Source organism: Phocoena phocoena, chromosome 6 (assembly GCF_963924675.1).
Source record: "Phocoena phocoena chromosome 6, mPhoPho1.1, whole genome shotgun sequence".
Taxonomy (NCBI): Eukaryota; Metazoa; Chordata; class Mammalia; order Artiodactyla; family Phocoenidae; genus Phocoena; species Phocoena phocoena.
This window is the reverse complement of record NC_089224.1, coordinates 58,100,037-58,120,406: the sequence shown is the minus strand read 5'-3', so window position 1 is coordinate 58,120,406 and position 20,370 is coordinate 58,100,037.

Genomic DNA, 20,370 nt, shown 5'->3' with positions numbered 1-20,370 from the left:
TGTCCTCTAAGAGCAACTGGCTCAAACAGCAGCCAGATTTTAAAATAGCATTTTACCCTGCATAACACAAGGAGGAGAATTCCTCTAATGTGGGCTCACTATAAAGATTAATGTCCAGGTAAGGAAGGAGGTCAGATGGCCGTGTAGATTTAGCTCATGAGCTAATGAGACTCTACTATGGACTAAGAAAGGGTTCCACAAGAGAAGTACCAGTGATTCTATGCAAGATCTCTGCAGATCTACCATAAGTCTTGGTAAATTTGTGGGGGGGGGGGTGCGGCGGGGCGGGGTAAGCAGTTCACTAATTATGGATAACTTGCCATCGTTTGCTCTTGTATAAAATAGAGATTTTGCTCCCCTTAGAACTGGTGTGAGGATTAGATGAGGTAATTTATATGGCGTGTTTAACACAATGTCTGGCTCAGTAAATTGTGGTTACCTTTGTTCTTTTTATTGCCTTCACACTTGAAGTAAGGAGACAAGTGCCAGGATTGAAATAGCACCCAATGAGATTGAGAAAGCAAGAGCTAGTTCTATGCCAGGAAGCCACCTAAACAGATAATCTAATTTGTATCTGCCTCAAGGAAAGAGAAAAAGAGACAGAATATTACAAAAGTTTAGAATCCAGGTAGGGATTTGCGGTGGTCAAAAGTCTTTGTATTTAGAAATAAACGGGAAATTCTGGGTCAGGCCGACGGACAAGCACAGACTGAAATAAAGCAGCCACCCAACCACCGAGCAGCTAATGAAGAGACCAAACTCATCCCTTGCATGGGAAAGAGGAATGTCAGTGAACACATGTGGCTCGTTCTACACTTTACCAAGCCCTTCTTTATTTCATTTTGAGTTTCACTCAGTCTTGTGAGGTAGATAGAGAAGACATTAATACCTTCCCTTTGTCATGTGACAAAGGGGCTATGAGAAGATGGGGGATTTGGTAATTCTCACACGCTGATAAAATGTGTTCAGTCATGAATGTCATCTTATGATTCATTGGCAGAAGCTATTCTTCATCAGTTCTGGTTTCTAAGATTTGCCTGTTTTGAACAAAGAAGGGAGACCCAATTGTCCTTTTATTCCTTTTCCTTCCCTTGCCTACCTTAAAGTTCTGGTTAAATTTATAACAGCTGTTAGGGGTAGAGTGTACATGTGTGTGTAATTTAACTACAAAATATGCTATTACTTCCCGTAGATACTAACCAATCCATGTGTTTCTTCTTGTTTTCTCTTGAGCGCAGAGACTCTTTTCTCATGTCACGGTCTTTAAATCTTCAAGCAACAGCAAAACTGTATTTTCCAGTATTCTTCCCAGGAAACTTCTTAGTCCTATTCAGGATGAAATGCTTATTTCCTAATCATAGACTTTCTTTCCATATGGAGGAATCTCCACTCTTCATTGCCCTATTGGACTCTCTTCAGTCTCCTCACTGACTTCTCACTTAGTGGGATGGAGAAGTGTTGACTTACATGACTGGCAATTTTAGATAGAGAAACTGTACATGCATACCCCAGCCTTTTCTTTTTAGCCGTGAGCATCCCCTAAGAGATATATGTGTCCTCGAAGCAGCTGCCATGTCGGGGTGGGGGGACGTTTTCGGTAGGCTTGAGTAGCCTTAGGGTACAGCCTGTTGCTTGAATATGAGTGATACAGGTATAACTGAAACCAATATTAGAATATATAGAGGAGCATCTTTCTAAATACAGACCTTTTGCGCACTGGAAGCAGAACAGTATTTGCTGTTTGTAAAGCAAAAGTCAGCTGGGTTCTGTATGTGATCTGGAATACCAAAGAGCTAGCTTCAAATTGTCAGTGCCCATGTCTAGATAGACAGCACTAGACTGGCTGCCCCCCATGCATTCTGAATTTAGGCCTGAGGAGGGTAATGTGAGAAGGCTACAGTTGGGTTCGTGTGGCTTGTACTCAGGCTTAAAAGTCATCAACCATCATTTTGTCCCAAGTTGACCCTGGGTTAGTTAATTACAAATGAAGGAAAAACATTCCCTGGGAGTTTGTTTCCTAGGCCTCAGAAATGCTTTACTAAGGGTCAGACCAAAAAAAAAAAAGCCACTGTGGTAAAACACTAAAAATGACTGCTCACAAGAGAATGTACATGCTATGTCACTGGATAGGGCCTACACTCCGTCCAATCCTGGGGTGCCAGAATCTGGGCCTTCAAAGAGGAAATGGAAATTAGGATGCTTTAAATATACCAGATGGGGAAGAAAGCTTCCTCAAATAACATCGCATGACAGTAGTTGCTGGTTTTCAAAGAAAACTGCATTATTCTCTAAGGGGGAAGACAATGTATTTTTCCCTTAAGATATGGTTGAATATATAGTGCTAAATACATGTGCCAAAATTAACCTCCTGATGAATTTAAAGTCCAAATGAGCTTGAGCTCATAGATCACGTATTCTAGAGCCCTGGCGTAGATTAACTCTCATCTTGGCAAGAGTGAAACCAGCAAGGAGAGCATGGTGGGTAGGATGACAGGCTCTGGGGGTGGGGTGGGCAGGGGAGGGCTTCCTAGGATTTGCATCTTGGTACTGTGTGACCTTGGGCATATTACTCAAGGGGACTGGTTTGTTTTCTAAATGTGGTGGGGTAAGGCCAGTGCATGGCCTAACTAACTGAACTTTAAGAATTCAGGTGCAATAAAGACTTAGCATTGGTCTAATTTAACTTTGGAGGTCCTGAAAAACTACATCCATTACAGGGAGAGATCACTGATCTCTTGCTGTTAGAGGATTCCTAACTTCACCTAGGCATTGACAACTCCCAGACTCAACTGACCAGAAGAGGAACGTGGGGAGACTGAATTTGGACTTTAGTTTCTTAGGACTTTTAACTCACAAGGGAAAGATAATATAACTTGAAACTTTAATTACTTGAGGCTTTATGGAAATTTAATTTTTTGGACTCTAAATACTCCGTAAGAATTTGGTAATGCAGGTTTATATTAAAATTGGGGGCACGTCATTGTTGGCATTTTAATATTGTAGTATCTTATTTGTTCTAATATTGGAGTATCCTGTTAATTGGACTTGAGGAACAGAAGGTGACGAGTATTCTGGATGCTCTGGTAAGACATATGCAGAGAGTGGGTTAGAGATAAACTCTCCCCAAATCAGCTGTATCTCCTGCCTCTAGAAGAGAAGCATGGACTTGGTAGGCAGATTTTAGAGATGGTATAGATCACATTTGGAAATGTTGTTCCAGCTCATTTATTATGTGACTCATAAGGCTGCTGGTTTTGAATGGGGTGCAAAGAAAGTGAGGTCTCTATAGTGGTATCAGTTTTCTGTACATGTTCAGTACAGCTGATTGGGCCATATGACTCAGCAGATCCCCAGTTATTAGAGGTATCTGTGACAAGGTCTCTGGCAAGCCCCAATAGGAGAGTCAGAGCACAGACCCCTGGAGCAAAGCCATGCCATCTGCAGCGGGAAAGCATTCGTTGTTTGAGATGCAGTTCCTGGCAATCTCCTCAGCCTCATGGAGGACATTTAGTGATTATGTAATTGGAACTACTTAGGATGAGTTGGGTATTGTCAGACCTATTAAGTAATAAAGTCAGGAGAACACAGTAGTAATCCATTGTATGATGGAGATTATATATTCAGGATCAGGCCTGAGCATGTCCAGAGGGCACAGCTGAGTGAACAGGTGGCCCAGACTCTCATGTCATCTACCCCTGTTGTACTGATGTCTCTTCTTTAGCTCATGCCTGGGGCTTCAGGGAGTTCGCAATGACTAAATGATGGAGGAAGAAAGTATCCAGACCTGGATCAAGAATGGGTTGGTTCAGGGCTTCCCTGGTGGCGCAGTGGTTGAGAGTCCGCCTGCCGATGCAGGGGACAAGGGTTCGTGCCCCGGTCCGGGAAGATCCCACATGCCGTGGAGCAGCTAGACCCATGAGCCATGGCCGCTGAGCCTGCGCGTCTGGAGCCTGTGCTCCGCAACGGGAGAGGCCACAACAGTGAGAGGCCCGCATACCGCAAAAAAAAAAAAAAAAAAAAAAAAAAAAAAAAAGGGTTGTTTCAGTATGGACCGTTGTTGCATTAAAGCCACCTTCAGGGGTGGCCCTGGAAGACAGTGGTGAGGGGAAATTCTCTCAGTGGACAGAGCCATGTACCTGACCATCAACTTGGTGGGCCACAAGAAGTGACCTGAAGTAGAGATATATATAAATTCCTGGAAATGGTGAGTGGGTTTGCAGCTTAGTCAGGAGCCTGGAAGGAGAAAGATTGAAAGATTGAGAGCAAAGAGATGTAGAAAAGAGGCATGTAGATAGTCCTATGGGAGTGGGCACAAAGCATGCAGATCTTTGTGTCTCACATGGGTGCTCACTGGAGAACATCCACTGCAGAGGTGGCACTGAACAACCAGGTTGAATAGATGACTTGTCCATAGATGCCCAGCGAAGTTTCATCCTTGTGGCCACCAGTGCTTGCACAATGGACTCATGACTAAAGCGGCCATAGTGGAGGGGATGGAGGCGCTGTGTAGGCCCAACAACATGAGCTCCCTTTTACCAAGGCTGATCCACCTGCTACTGCAGATTGTCCAAAATGTCAGCAGGAGAGACCAATGCCAAGCTCTCTTTATGGTACCATTTTTTTGAGGAAATCAATTAGGCACTTGCTAGCAAGATGATTATATTGGACCCCTTCTACCTAGAGAGGACAGAAATTCATTTTCCTTGTACGGGTACATATTCTAGGTATGGGTTTGTCCTGTATTAGTCTGTTTGGGCTGCTATTACAAAATGCCACAGATTGGGTATCTTACAAAGTAATTTATTGCTCACAGTTTTGGAGGCTGGAAGCTTGAGATCATAGCGCTAGCATAGTTGAGTGAGGCCCTTCTTTCTAGTTCATAGCTGGTGACTTCTTGCTTTGTCCTCGCATCGTGGAAGATGCTAGTGAGCTCTATGGAATCTCTTTTATAAAACTGTTAATCTTATTCCTGAGGGCTCCATCCTCATGACTTAAGTACTTCCCAAAGGCCCCATTTACTAATACCATCACCTTTTGGGTTTAGGATTTAAACATATTAATTTTTGGCGGACACAACCATTCAGACCATAGCACCTTCCCTGCCTAGAGTGGCTTGGTTGGCATATCTCTCTGAAGCCCCAGAGGGATCATGTGCTTACTGTCTGATTTATTATCATAGGATCCTGCACCACCTTGTGTTAAGCAACCCATTTTTCAAGGAGGAAGATGTGACAGCACGTGACCACCATAGGGTCCACTGGTCTTAAAATATTCCACCCCATTCAAGACATGCTACCTGGTAGAATCTAAATCACAGCTAAGGAGCCAGCTTGGCAAATAAACCCTGTAGTGTCGGGCTACTACTTTTCATGGTGTTATATATTTTTTGAACTGATGTCCACTCTAAGGTGTTGTGTCTTGATAACTAGAGAACATGAACTTAGCAAACAAGATGTGGAAGTAGGAATGATTACCTTATCATCATCCCCTGTGACCTCTTTGGGGAATTTGTGCTTCCCAGCTGCACAAATTTAGTCTCTACTGAACAAGAGGTTCTGGTTTCCAGAGGGAGTAGGTGGGGGGCACTTCTACTCAGGGACACATTAATGGTTCCACGAATCCTAAAGCTATGATTGCAGCCTGGGCATTGTGGGCTCCTCATGCATGTAGACAGGCGGGCCAAGACATGAGTTATACTGTACTGTACTGTACTATACTATCAATGACAGGTGGCCCTGATTACCATGCAGAGATAAGATTCCTGCTTTGTAATGGGGACAGAGAGGAGTGTATCTGGAACTCAGGCGAATCACTGAGTTACCTCTAGGTGTATTCAAGTCCAGTATTCATCGTGAACTGGCAAAGCAATGCTAGTAACCACAGCCTGCCAAGAGCATCTTTACCAGGAGCTTAGACTCTAGGGGATGAAAGCAATCTAGACCAACAAAGGTGCTGCCTAAGGGTGAGGAGGAATTACCGTGGGTGGTAGAGGAGGCAGATGAAAACAGCGTTTGTGGAGGTGGAGACTTTAGTTTCTCCCCCTAACCCTCCTGTTGTAAGTTTTGTTTCAGAAATTGGATGCACGTGTTAGCTAATGCTATGCTAGTCATCATTTTGCAGGATATGAATGTATCCAATCAATACGCTGTTTATCTTAAATGTATATAATGTTATATCTCAATTATATCTCAATAAAAGTGGAAAGAAAAGGAATTGTGGCCTCCTTAGAGAAGCAGTGACAGCATGGAGTTCACTTAAAATGTGGGACATTGCAAAGGATGGAATGTAGCAGATGTTCTCACTGCCCACTCATGCCTCTTCAAACCACTAGCATCTACATGTCTCTGCTTGAAGGCTTCCTCTCATGACTGGAGGCCACGCTGCTGCCGTGTCCAAAGCTGGAATGTCTAGAGAATTACCAGTTTCTAGAAGCAGCTCTCAGTTAAGCCTGGTGGGAGGTGATGTGTCAGTGCCCTAGCTCCCTTACCTCACATATGGAATAACTCTGAGATTCCTGTCCCACACTAGCTGGAGCTTGCCTGCAGGTTGGAACTTCATTTAGTCACAATAGGAAACTTGCGTGATAACAGATCTTGTATTGGCAGCTTCCCTGTCCTTCCCCACCTCCTCTCTTCCCCCTAGTGTTTCCTGGGGTCATCTCTCAAATACCTCTTACACATGAATCTTTGTCTTGTGGGCTGCTTCTGGGTGAACCCCAATTAAGACAGTATCTGAAATATATCACAAAATCAAATATAAAACAGCTTTCCTCCATTAAACAATCTGTTTTGACTGTGATTTGTGTAAGTAAAGATAACTCGTTACCTGTGTTTAGACATTTGACAAGAACCTAAACAACAGAGAGATGTCTATTTGTCTAGATCGGGAGTTGGCATATTTTTTTCTGTAAAGGTCCAGATGGTGAATATTTCAGGCTTGTGGGCCATGTACATTCAAGGTTACATATGATTCTTTGTGTGCTTTTTAATTAAAAAAATTTTGTTTCACAGTCGTTTAAAAATGTAAAATCCATTCTTAGTTCGTAAGTTATACAAAACAGACTGTGGGTCAGATTTGTCCCACAGGCTATGGTTTGCAAACCCCCGGCCTAGGCAGGAACAAGTAGAAATAAGGAGATGTTGGTTTCACAACATAACCTTGCCTCAAACGTGAGGATCTGAGTCTCAAAGAAGTGCTCATGCTGTGGTATTGATTTATATTTATGCAGATAGCCGAAGGTCTTGGCTGAGGGACAAGGAGTGCCTAAAACTTGTAATGATCTGAGTTTAAGTAAGACAAAAATATATGGGTTGAATTTTCTCCCAAAACCACATGAAGGGAAAGAGTGCTTGGCACAGCTTTTACTTGGGGGAAGGGAGGGTTATTATTTTAACAAAAACATTTGTAAAATAGTTCTGGAGACTCAACAAACCAAAGAGGTGATTGACTTTGCCCTTAGGAGTCATTCTGTACCTTAAGCCTACACGCCAAATATGTTGACATTTCAAAGTAGAATTTTGGCTTTTATAACCTTCACCAATGTGTTCCCAGCACTAAATATATTGAGGTAAGGGGGTGATTTATTTGAGAAATTCCCACACTGGGGGAAGGTGTCTCTTGAAATGGTGGCCTCAGGGAAAGAGTATGTTATGATATATTTAGTAAATGATGTTGAGGGAAATTGCAGAGGACTATATAAATTGGGGGTTGGAGAAGGAATAGAAAGAGAGAAAAATATTTTCCCTGGGTGAGATTTATGAGCCAAAAAAATAGGTAAAGGTAAAGGTCCAGATGGTGAATATTTCAGGCTATTTTCAAACAGGAAGATTTTTCCTTTTGTTCCCTTAACGCTTATAGACTAACAGCCTTTGGAAAACTGAGATAGAAAAGATTTTCACCTCTTCTGCTTTTGCATTACTCCTCAGCGTTTCTCCGTAGTACATTGCATGGCAATATATTTTTCTGTTTCTATTTCTTGCTCGTCACACAAAATAATATGAATTTCCAAACTCTGTTGTTTGCAGACAAGCACAGTTTGAAATCACATCCATTCCTCTTAGAAAGCAGTTAGCTGTATTGGTCCTCCTGGGAACAAGTAGAGTTGTCCATAGCCTAAGTGAAGAAATTGCATTTTGGCTTAGGAGTCCTGGCTTCTCTGGTGAAGGGAGTTCTGACTCAACATCCTTTGACTAGGCAGTCTGAAGCATCAGTCCTCTTGGACTCTGAATGTTTAGCTGACTCAATTTATCCATAGTAATGGGGGACTAGAAGAACATAATGGCCAAAATTCTCAGAAAGTACAGAAATCTCTGGTGAGTTTGATATGTCCCCTTTCAGCTCTTATCTGAAAGTTATTAATATATAGCAAAATGGATGAGCTAAATGTCTGGCTCCTAACTGGTTTTCTGGTAGAGGCAATAGGATCAGAGAACAAGACAAGAAAGAATAAACGAGGAGGGAGAGAGAACTGCCAAGAATATGAATTTCTTATTACTAGATCATCAACCTGTGAGCAACTGAAGATTAGCTAGGTGTGGTTTGGGAAGGGAATTTCATGATTTCTAAATTTCCTTTTCTTCCTAATCTTAGGGGCCTTGTTACATCATGGTACATTGGCACAAATCAAAGGTTTGGGGCTCTTTGAGATCATGATAATTGCTACAGATCATTCTCTCACTAGGGAGACCTATTTAATATTAATGTGTCTCATAACTGTGAGCCTAAAAATTTGTCAAGAACTGTTTTTGGAGAATCTTCCATGTGTGCCCTTGGATAGAGTGCACTATGGGGGAAAAAAGATGTATATTGCTTGGGGGGAGTTTATGGTTTTCCTTAGGAAAGACGCTTTCGTATTTCCGAGGCTTTACAAATGCTGTTCCTTTTGCCCATCTCTTCCCAGCTGCCCGCCTGGAAGAGGCTTACTTATTCTACTAGGTTGAACTCGCACGTCCCTGCCTCTCTGAATCTTTTCATAATCCACTCAGAAGTGAGGGTCATCTCCTTTCTGCTCTCACAGTGCTCTGAGGCCCTGGTTACACGAGACAGTTATGATCTATTTTCTTATCAACATCCTCTGGGCTGTGGACACTCTGCTGGCAGGAACACTGTTGTGTGTATTCCAGCACGTAGCACAGAGCCTGAAAGCTTGTGGGTTCAACAGCCTGGAAGCCTGATATAGCCCACATCAATGTTTGGTTTTGCCTGAGCCGTGTGGAGCTACTTAGTGCTTTAAACTGTTTTGAATGAACTGCCCGTTCAACACAAAGTTCCAAATGTATGATGTCTTCTGAAAAGGTGAAAGATACAGCAGCATTAGGCTTGTTCATTTGCATGGCTGGAGCTAAGAGGTAACTATTCCATGTGAAAAGGAACAGGAGCTTTCCAGCTAGCCATAGTTCCCACTGCTCCCTGAGGTCAACTTGACACAGAATGCTTCATTTATTTGCATTACCTGCCTGGTCTCTGTAGATATTAGAGGTTGCACCCCTGTTTCTCAGAACTATGTAGCACTAAACTTGCTGTCGCTTCCTTCCGAAAGTCACCCTGGTACCTACTCCCCCATCCAGAAAGTAATGTCTTTTGAACTCCTAGTTCAGTGGTTCATAAAGGGGAAAGGGGATGTGCATATCAGAATCACTTGGGATGCTCTTTTAAAATGCTATTTTAGAATCTTAAGGTAGTTAGGAACGTATCTGAAAAATCTTCCACATGTAAATTTCTTACCCATGGTAAGAACCACTGAATCTGGTTCTTTATTCTCTTCCTTTTATTACAGTTATCAGGCATGTGGCTTATCTCCTCTACCAGATGGTGAACCCCTAAGGGGTAGGGTCTTGGTTTATTTCATTTCTGTTCTAAAAGTATATTGAACAGATACTCAATAAATCTTTTCTGAACAAAAACGTTAAGTACAGTAGAAAAATTCAGAGAAAGGAGACCCTGAACTGGCAGAGGTGACTGTGTATGGCTTCATGGAGTATGGCAGACTTGACCTTTATCAAAGCAATATTATCCTTGTGGTCAATTCCCACTGAGGGGAAAAGACCCACTGGAATGTTTTATACATACTCTTCTTGTCTATATTGTTCATGCTAAGACTTTAAGGAGACACAGATAACTGAAACTTGTTGGATTAATATACTTCAAACCACATGAATGTTGCAGTTTTGTTTTTTTTTTAATGAAGCGTGTCTTGTTTCTATTAAATTCTAATTGTGACTACTGTAAAAGAAAATGAAGTCTCCCTAACTACCACAAGAGGGAGATATAGAAATAACAGGCTAGGCATTTGACTTGCTTCTGTTTGGTACGTAAGCTTGATGAGTTCCACATTCTAGAGTCCTCTGAGAAAAGAGAGCAAGGGAGAGGTTTTATGCTTTATATTATCCCCTTATTATGGGATACCAACTATCTGTTCTGTTGTGTAATTACTTCATTCTGCTTTAATGGATTTGGCATTCATAACCTGTTTGTAAACAATTTATTAGTATAGATGGGTCTCCTTCGCTTTATGAGCAGGTCTGGTTTGAAAGAATTCCAGCTCTGCTCAACAGATTCATTCTGTCAGTATACATTGGTTGTATATTTTAGGCCCTGGGCTGGGTAGAGGGGATATCAAAGAACAAGACAGTTTTTGTCATTTTGGACCTCTCAGTCTAGTGTTGTCACACCCAACACTAAAACACAAGGGGAATAGATTTAATGACAGTAGTAACCAATAAATAGTTAGAGGATTCAGAGAGGAGGAAGAAATTACTTTGGACTGAAAATTTCAGAGGAGATGATGATTAACATGGATCATGAAGAATGAGTGGTGTTTGCAGAGTCTGAAGACGAAGGAAAGGGCATTCCATGGCTGTGGTAAGCAAATATACAGAGGCTCTAAAGTATTTAGGCTTCTAGGAGAAATGCAAGTATTCATCATGGATGAACTGAAGGATTCATGGTAGGAATAGTGGGGAGAATGACAGAGAGGACTAGAAAATTAGATTGACGTTTTTGGTACATCTGAGGAGTAGCTTTATTTAATTCTAACCTCATTTTAGAGAGCCTTTCTCTACTTCACAGTCTGAAAACCTAAAAATCTGACTTCCCTGAATCTCTTGTAGTAGATAGACTCCATCAATCAGATGTCCTCCCATGAGATTTGGAAAGCAGAAGTGAGGTAGAGACTATCTTTCTGCTGCTTTTGGCCATATCTGTTTGCAAGCATGGTGGTAAAGATTTTGCATTTTCCCAGTATCTAATCTCTAGCCCTTTGTAGGTATTGAGAGGCTGTTATGGTGGCAGTGATTTCCTGGTCCTGAGATTACAACTACAGCAATATATTTGGAAGTTAACAGTTTGTGTGGTAACCTCCTGATTTCCTATTCTTATTTGTGGCTGTGGCAGCAGTGCCTTTGGTGGGCAAATTCTGTTGTATCTCTGGGATTCCTTCCTGGAAACCTGGCCTAGAGCCCACTCCTTCATCCCTTGTAACTAATTTGTAAACCCCTTATTCCCTGGGTTAAAACTCTTTCTGCTTAAAATAGGAAATGTGGTTTTTGTTTTCTGTAATTCCCATGGAGTTTTATCCTGAGGACAAGGGGTAATCATTGAAGAATATTTAAGTAGAGGAAGAGACATAACCAGACTTATGTTTCAGAAAGCTCAGTCTGTTGAAAACATGGAGTCTGAATTGAATGGGAGCAAAATTGCATATGGATTTATTAAGAGGTGGTTGCATATCATAAGGTGGTCAAAGGGATGGGGCAAGATAGTGACAGTGGCTGGCCTCCAGGAAGGACCAGTTTCAATGACTTTTCACATAAGACTATATGCATAGAAGGGCCCAAAGCTTGGGGTTTAATGTTCTATTTTCACTGTCTTGAAATTCTTCATAATTTTTATCTTTGAATTTGTGTTTTATAAGTAAAGTCTAATGAGGCAATGGAGCATATTCCAGAGGGCTCAAAGGGGCTCATGCTGGGTGTCCTTGCTTCCTTGGGATGGGTGCATTGCTGACTGCTCTTCCTGCCTCCTGGTACCTCAGACACACCCATTCTTTGCTTCCCCATCACTGCCCAGCTGCTGTTGCTGCTTCCCATACCCCCCTAGGCAAGGGCCTAGGCTCAAGGAAGGTGGGAGTCTGGTGTATTCAATGCTATGGCAGTATGGAGGACAACTTAGTTGGGTGAGCCTCCAGGACACCTCCTATCCAGGTACAGAGTGTACCTTGGCATGGAGGATGCAATCCATGGGGGGTGGCCCATCTGCCATGGGTTGGAGAGGTAGGCCTGTGGGAAGGGGAGATTGGCATCTTTACCTTCAGCCCAAGAAGCTCAGTGCAGTGGCTGGCAGGAGGGGAACCCAACAGTTTGTTGTTTGTGCATTGATTCACATGACAGGGCCCCTGGTCTTGGATCTGGGAGGGTCTGCACACTGGCAGCAAGTATCACTCTGCCTCAGGGATGGTAACATTATATAACAAATAAATCCTACCGTGACAGATCAGCAAAAAAACCACAAAAGAAAGGAAAAGGTTTTATATTTTACTACATTTAATGGCACAGAACTGTGAACGCACATTTTCATTTTGCACTGGGTCCTACACAGGACGTAGCCGGCCCTGCCTCTAGGTAGAGCACCTACAACAAAATCAGACCTTTAGCATTGGAAAGACTAATCCCTTGCTTGTAAGGATCTGTGCCTTATTATGCGAAAAGAATCATCGTCTCCTCTCCAGATTTCAGTTACTCAGTGATAGGATATATTCTGTTACCAGAAAGAGTGGAAGAGGAGGAAAAAAACTTTTTCTTCTCTTTTATCTGTGGACTGTGTGTGGGGAGGTGGTGGGGGAACAATACAGAGAGAACGCGGGAGAGGAAGACAGCAAGGCTGAACTCTAGTGCACAGTTGTAAAGGAGGAAGAAAAGGGAGATTGACCAAGAGCAGGAGGAAAAGTTTGCACCTGGTAAAGAGGTGGGGATGCTTTTTCAGAGATAGAGGGAGGGAAATGATAACGGATGAAAAGAAAAGTGTTTATAGTGGTGGCTGGGTATATATCTTCTATTTCTTTATTCTGGTTGCCTAAAAGTACATAAGGTTGCAAATGTGTGGTCAGAAGAAAATTGAAAAGTTTCACTGTGGGAAATGGGAGAAAGAACAAGCCGGAGATGAATTAAAAAGAAAAAAGACTGGGAAGGATTATTTCCCGTTTGTGAAAACTCGTTGATTTAAAATATATATATATTATACTGGATAAACAACAATGTCCTACTGAAAACTCCTTGATTTTAAAGAAGGAGTCATTCTCGGCTTACTACAAAGAACTAGCTCCTTTCATGCATTAGAAATGAGTTTGTTTTAACTGATTCGATGTGACACCATTCCTTTGGCATATCTATTGCTTAAAGCAAGGATTATTTTAATTTCAGGTTTCTTTTTACATTTCACTTGGCTCCAGTGGATTCCTAGTTTGCACTCTTGAACCTCAGCTTTTCACTCTAAGCTTGCTTTTTTGTCTTTTCCTTGCTTGCAGGCCACTGCATATACTGGCATCTTTGGCTCAAGGGACCTGCTTGTTAAAACCAAGTTTCAAGGGCAGGTTTTAGGTGATGTGAGTGGGAAGAACCTTGCTCTGGCCCGGCTGTGCTGGGAACCATGTCCTGGAACTTTCTTACTTGTCAGTACTGCAGCGTTGACCCTTCTTACTGAGGCTTTATTCCTGAGTGGCACTTATAGATTGTTTCTGCAACAGAAGAATGCTTCGTGTTCTGGGAGGCTCTCTGAGCATCGCTCTGAAAGAGGGAAAGCCTGTGCCTTTTGTGAGCATTTAGTGCTTCCCCTGGGTCCACAGTCCTTTTGTTCTTGTGCTTCAAGAACAGAGAATCTGTGTTAGGCAAGATGTTTGTTTCAGCCCCCAGGTGTCAACGTGGGAACATTTTTACACTGTTATGAAATCTATCACCCTTGTCTTTAAAAACCAATATTTTAATACGATGGTAGAGACTAGCTTAGTTGTTTTTCCTTGGCCTGGAAGGGTGGGTAAAGAAGATATGGTCATAGTCTGTGCCTCTGTCTTAGTATTAGCGTACCTTCACAGACAATAGCATGCTTTCTCTGCTGTTACCTTTGTTGGCAAGCAGACCGCCCCACCCCCACGCTTTCGTTAATGCAGGGCGAAAGGGCATATCTCTACCAGGGAGACTGGGTAAATCCCGACTCTGAGGCAGAATTGAACAAGTGGATCTTGTCAAGGGCAGTGAACCAGGAGAGCTCTCTGGAGCCAGGCATGAGGAGCTAAAGGCCAGACATCCTCTTCTTCGAGGAGCTCTCATTAGAAAGACTCGCCTCCTACTGTTTTTTTGTCTTTAATGACTCACCCATGTTTCACGTTGCCAGGGGAGGGAGTGTGATTGGTCTCAAACTGCGCATATGACCACCCCTCGGCCAGGCACAGGAGGCAGTTTTCTTGACAGTTCCACCATGATTACATCCGGCAGGAGAGGGGGTGTTCTCAACTGAAAATGAGCATCAGTTATGTGCAAGGCACATTTACATATATGACCTCATTGAACCCTTGCCGTCAGCCCACTCCTTAGGGGGTGCATATTATTATCATTGCTTTCCGAACAAAGAAGCTGAAGCTCTGATAAATAAGTGAGCTGCTCACGATGACCAAAATTAAGAGGACTAGACCGAGGATTCAAACCTAAGGTGAATGACTACACACAGTGGGAACTCATCATCTCATGTCAGTTATCATTAGTAGCAGTCGATATGTAGAGAAGAAGTAGAGATGGTGGTGGTGGTGGTTGTGGTGATGATGATGATGATGATTATTTTAGGGCCAATACAAATGTTCTCTCTTCAGTTTGATTAGTTTATTCATAGGAGATTCTTACAAGGGTTTCCCTGCCCAAATGGCCTTTTTTCCTCTCAACCTAATGCATCTTTACATACCATTTTTCATAGGAGAGGTCCATAGAACCTCACTCTAAGTTCCCTTATATTTGATATAATTCTAGAAGGACGATATTTTAACTTCAGCAGTGGACTTAGTACAATCAGCCGTATCAAAAACTGATAGATAAGAAGGACAACTCCTGGCCTGGCAGAAAAAGGGATCCAAGCAGACACCAGAACTCGAAAGACATAGTAAGAGGGAAAAATTAAGCCTAAGGGCACATGTCATTTGCATCTCAGTAGTCCCAGAGGGCTTCACTATGTTAAACCACAGGACAATCACACTGTTTTAAAAGAACATTAAATTACACTCAATGTCCTCCATCTAAAATGCATGGAAGGACAATGTTTATTCTCACCCAAAGTGGAGATACGGTGTAGCTCCCTAGTGTTCCGCTCTGAGCTGAGCTCCCATATGGAACTTCTGGGCACCGAGTCTTCCAATAAAGATGACCTTTCCATGAATTGTGCCCGTTTGCCCTCCTCTGTCATAGGAGAAGAACATCGAGGACCAAGCCCATGATAATATACTGTGGTTTCTGTAAACACACAACAGATTTTTTAAACCATGCATCTTTCTTCTTTAGTGTTGAAAATACTCCATATATACCATGAATTTATCTTACTTCCGTGGAACTGGAGATGAAGTTTTAAACCTTATTTCCTACTATCTGACCTTCTTTACTCTCTATATATCCTTTTCAGTGGCCGTTCCTATCTTTTAGTGAAAGCCCTAAACAAATACGTTGGCAGGCTTTACTTTCTATTACTATTCTTTCTAGACTATAAAGTTACTCATAGGGAGAGAAGATCACATTTTGACCATCTCTTTTTCACCCCTTGTTTACTTTTCTCCCACATATGTCCTTCCCTACCTACTGCCATTGGAAGGCTTTTAAATGCAGTCAGTGGGCTTTGGCGCAAAATATAAAGTTGCCATTGTCACACAATTGTCAAATATTCTGTGACTATTTGAGTCTCATGTTCTAAAGGGATCAAGCAGACTCTACCAAGGAAGGGATTGTGCTTTGGGATGCGATGAAGCTAAGTAAAAGCTAAGTAGGAGCTAAGTAGAAGGAAAGACGAGAATGATGGCAGAAAATACTGGTCTCCAGGAAAAGGAAACAAAGGGGGCTGGGGGAACCTGTAAGGAGCTGTGGCAAAGGCAGAAGAGAAGGAATAGGAACGTAAAAGCCTTCCTGGATGAAAACATAAGAAAAGGGACTCAAGTTTAGTTAGAAAGGGAGGTTATTAGGCCAATAGCAATGATGACAAGAAAGTAGAATGAGTGCACAGTAGGTTAAAGTCTTTATGGCTGTAGTGGTTGGAGTAGACTGAACTGCTGTAACAAATAGACCCAAACATGAATTGGCCTGGGCAGAGGAGAAACTTATTTCTTGCTTATGAAACCGTCCAAAGTAGATGCTTGGGTAGGCAGAGAGCTCTCCTTCATTTGGTGATTTAGAGACCCAGACTCCTTCCACCTTGTGGCTCTCCCATCCCCTGGGACTTAGTCATGGTCTGCACCCTCCTGACAGAAAGGGAAGAAGGGAGTGGTAAGCCACCTGCTCACGTAGAAAGCCCAGCCCAGCAAAGGGACACACTGACCTCTGCTCACATTCCTCTGGAGACAGCCCAGCCACCTAGTCTACGTCTGTAAGGGAGACAGGGGAATACAGCCCAGGCAAAGGCTCAGGTAAAGTCAAGGTGCTATGGAGAAAGGGAACAATAGGTATTTGTGGACAACTTGTGGTTTCTGCCACAGTGGCTCAGGGAATAGCCATAGGGTCCAACCGATCTGTTTTAGAATCCTTACCTGGTGAGATTTGATCAGTTACATAGGCTCTCTACAAACCTCAGTTACTTTAAAATGGGGATAATAATAGCACCTACCTCATAGGATTCTTATGAGGATTAAATGAGATAATTAGTGTAAGGCATTTGGCACAGTGCATGGCAAACCATAAACACTCAGTAAATGTTTACTATTCTTCTTCATAGCTATGGCACAAATAAGGGAAAGCAACAAACATTTATTCTGTACCTACTTCAGTTCCAAACTAAATGATGATAGGAATTTTACATATGTTTATTCCACAATTCTCAAAACAGTACAAGTATTATCTACTTGTTATGGATAAGTGGTCTGAGGCTCAGAGAGGTAACGTAGCTAGGATATGGGAAAGCAGGATTTAAGACTAGGTTTATTTAATTTCAAATCTCATATTACTTCCACTAAGTGTACATTGAGGGGAAAAAAGGGGGGGGAGTGGGGTGAGGTAGGTGGCTAGAAGAAACAGCCAAATGTGGGACAAAAGAATGGAAATTCTTTGAACTCAGAACCGAGGCCTTAGAGACAAGGGACCCTAACCTTAACCATCAATCTCACCCTCCCTTAATCCCAACCCATAGTTTAGAGAAGGAGCCTTTAAGCTGATAAGGACGCAAGAGTATGTGCCTTAACAAGCGTTAAGACCTGTGCAGAACTAGCACAGACTTGTATTTGTGTTTGTAGTCTACCTCTAATGTGCTCAGTCTACTCTTTGAGACTCCCAGATACTGGTCAAATTTAACGGTATGCTTGAAATCATTGCTTACTGTCACTATTAGGAACATGTCCAGAGGAGAGGCAGTAGAGGAAATCTGGGACTCAGGTATGTAGTCATTGAAGGGAAAGATTCCCCCAGGTATACCTGAAGGTAAATGGGTAGGTTCCATCCTCATTCGTCAAACATATACTCTCTGACTTCATCTTTGGGAATAATAACACAGGTCTATTTTCTGTAATTCCTATTTGAGGCCTTATAAAAACCCCTTAGAATGTACAAGTCAAAACAAAATGGGACATGTTCTTTATTGCAGGGTAGTAAGGGTTCCTGGACTCAATTCCAGTGTGTGTGTGTGTGTGTGTAGATGTCCAGCAATTCCAACCAGCAATTCTTGGACACTGGCAGCGTGTCCCAGAATTCACCTCAGTTCTGATACTATCAACTCAGAAATAGAATCAGATTCCACAGGTAAAGGGCTCAGTCCCACAAGACCTCCTTCCACGTCAGATGCCAGTTACAGGTCCAGGTTTTTATCTGTACTGCTGACTGACTGACTATAAATCAGAGATTTATAAATCAGATCCCCTGCTCAGGTTCAGTTAATTTGCTAGAACGGCTCAAAGAACTCAGGAAAACTCATTTACTCACTAGGTTACTGATTTATTAAAAAGGATATCAAAGGATACGAATCAATAGCAAGACGAAGAGGTGCATAGGATGAGGTCCTGAACAAAGGAACTCTGTCCTCGTGGAGTGTGGGATCTGGCATGATGGCACACAGAAGTGTTCTGTTTCCCCATTGTGGAAGCTCTCTGGAAAAGGGCCACAAAGCGGTCCTTTTGGGTTTTTATGGAAGCTTCATTATACAGTCACGATTGACTAAATCACTGACCAATGGCAATTGATTCAACCTCCAGTCTCTCTCCCCTTCCCCTGCAATTAGGGGGTGAGACTGAAAGTTCCAGTCCTCTAATCACATGGTTGGTTCTCCTGGCAACCAGCCCCTACTGTTAGGTGGGATGAGAAAGTCACCTGCCCTAGAGCATTTTCAGGAACTGAGGACAAGAGACCAAATATTATCCCATTGTTCTTACTGCTCAGGAAATTCCAAGGGTTTTGGGAGCTGTTAGCCAGGAACTATGGATCAAGACCAGATTTATGTGAAGAATACATATTTGGTCATCAACCCAATATGTATTCCTCACATATATTTGGTCTTAATCCATAGCACCAAGTTGAACTGCACGGGTCCACTTACATGCAGATTTTTTCAAAAAATATACAGTTAGCCCTCCATATTCTTGAGTTTCGCATCTGTGGATACAGAGGGCTGACTGTATTCATTGTACTTCACCATTTTATATAAGGAACTTGAGCATCTGTGGATTTTGATACACGGGTGGCTCCTGGAACCAATCCCCTTTAGATACTGAGGGACAATGCTCTATTTTTCCTATAAATTGCAATATCACACAGGGCTTCGCTGAGACTGTCCTGTGCTAACTTGTAGAAATTTGCATTGTGAGGGTATAGTATGCAACATTTCCCAAATCTATTTGACTCTAGAACATTTTGCCATAGGGACTGTTTTTTCAGGAAACACACTTTGGGAAACACTGCTCTAATGCATTTCATTGGCTGGTGATCCAGAATGACTTGAGTTTTGAGATCTTTGAAAAGAATTTGCTGTGTTCTTCGAAAAACATGTTTTCCAAAATTTTGTGAGATTTCTTTCATGATCCTAACAGGGCGAATCCCTTTACATCACTTCTCAAGCTACCATATATTGGAGACACTATTAATTGTCTATGCAGCAGTCATCTCTGCCTCTCTCTCCCTTGTTAGGTCAGCAGTGCACCCTCTTTTAGGGAATGAATCATGAAGGGTTTAATCAAGTGTTAGCAGTCATCTTTCCTTGCATAAGTGTTGGTTTAGGGGTTGGGTATGTGACTCTATTCTGACTAATAAGGCAAAGAGAAGTCTTTCTAGAATTCTGACAATTCTAGAAATTCTGCAATATTTTTTTCATTAAAAAGAAAACTTGTGAGAAGCAAACCCTGTTTCTGCAAGTTCCCTCCTTCCTGATTTGAATATTGTTAGACAAGGATGTGCAGGTATCTTGGGACAGGTTGAGATGTTCTGGAGAATTGCAGAAATTGCATCTACAACTTTGATATGTTTGATCCAATTCTAGAATCATCCACTTGTGAGATTCCTGTCAAGCGAGATAGTATAGATCTGTATTGTTTGATTCACTTTTATCTCAGCATTCTCTTACCTGCAGCAGAAAGAATTCTAAGTGATACTTAAGACATACATGGAGTGACGAGCTACACACTCCTTGGGTGTAGCTAGGGGTGTGGTAGAATGTAGGGTACTAGCTCTGAGTTTCCCTCCTTTCCCTGCCCTCTTAAAAAAACCATATTAGAATAAAAGCATGAATAACATTTTTGTAGGAATCACTTTGAACTTGCTCTAATTTAGTAAATGAGAAAGTTATTTGCACATTTTATGACTTTAAATACTATTTACAAATAACAAATGATATGGGACACATCTTAGCAGCTGAGTGATAAACATCAGTGCGCTACAGTGTTGTATTTGAAACCTCTGATAACAGTCACCCCATAGATTTTGCTTGTCAAATTTGCCTTGTAGAGGAGGATCCTACGTGGTCTAGTCCAGACTGTCTCTGTTTAAGAACCTGATAGTAAATATTTTTGCCTTTGTGGCCATACGGTTCTTAGACACAAGCATTGAACTCTTGACTTTGCAGGTGTGAAAGCAGCATAATCTGTACCTAACAGGCATGTCTGTGTTCCAATAAAACTTTATTTACAAAAGTAGGCAGTAGGCTGATTTTGGCCCATGGGCT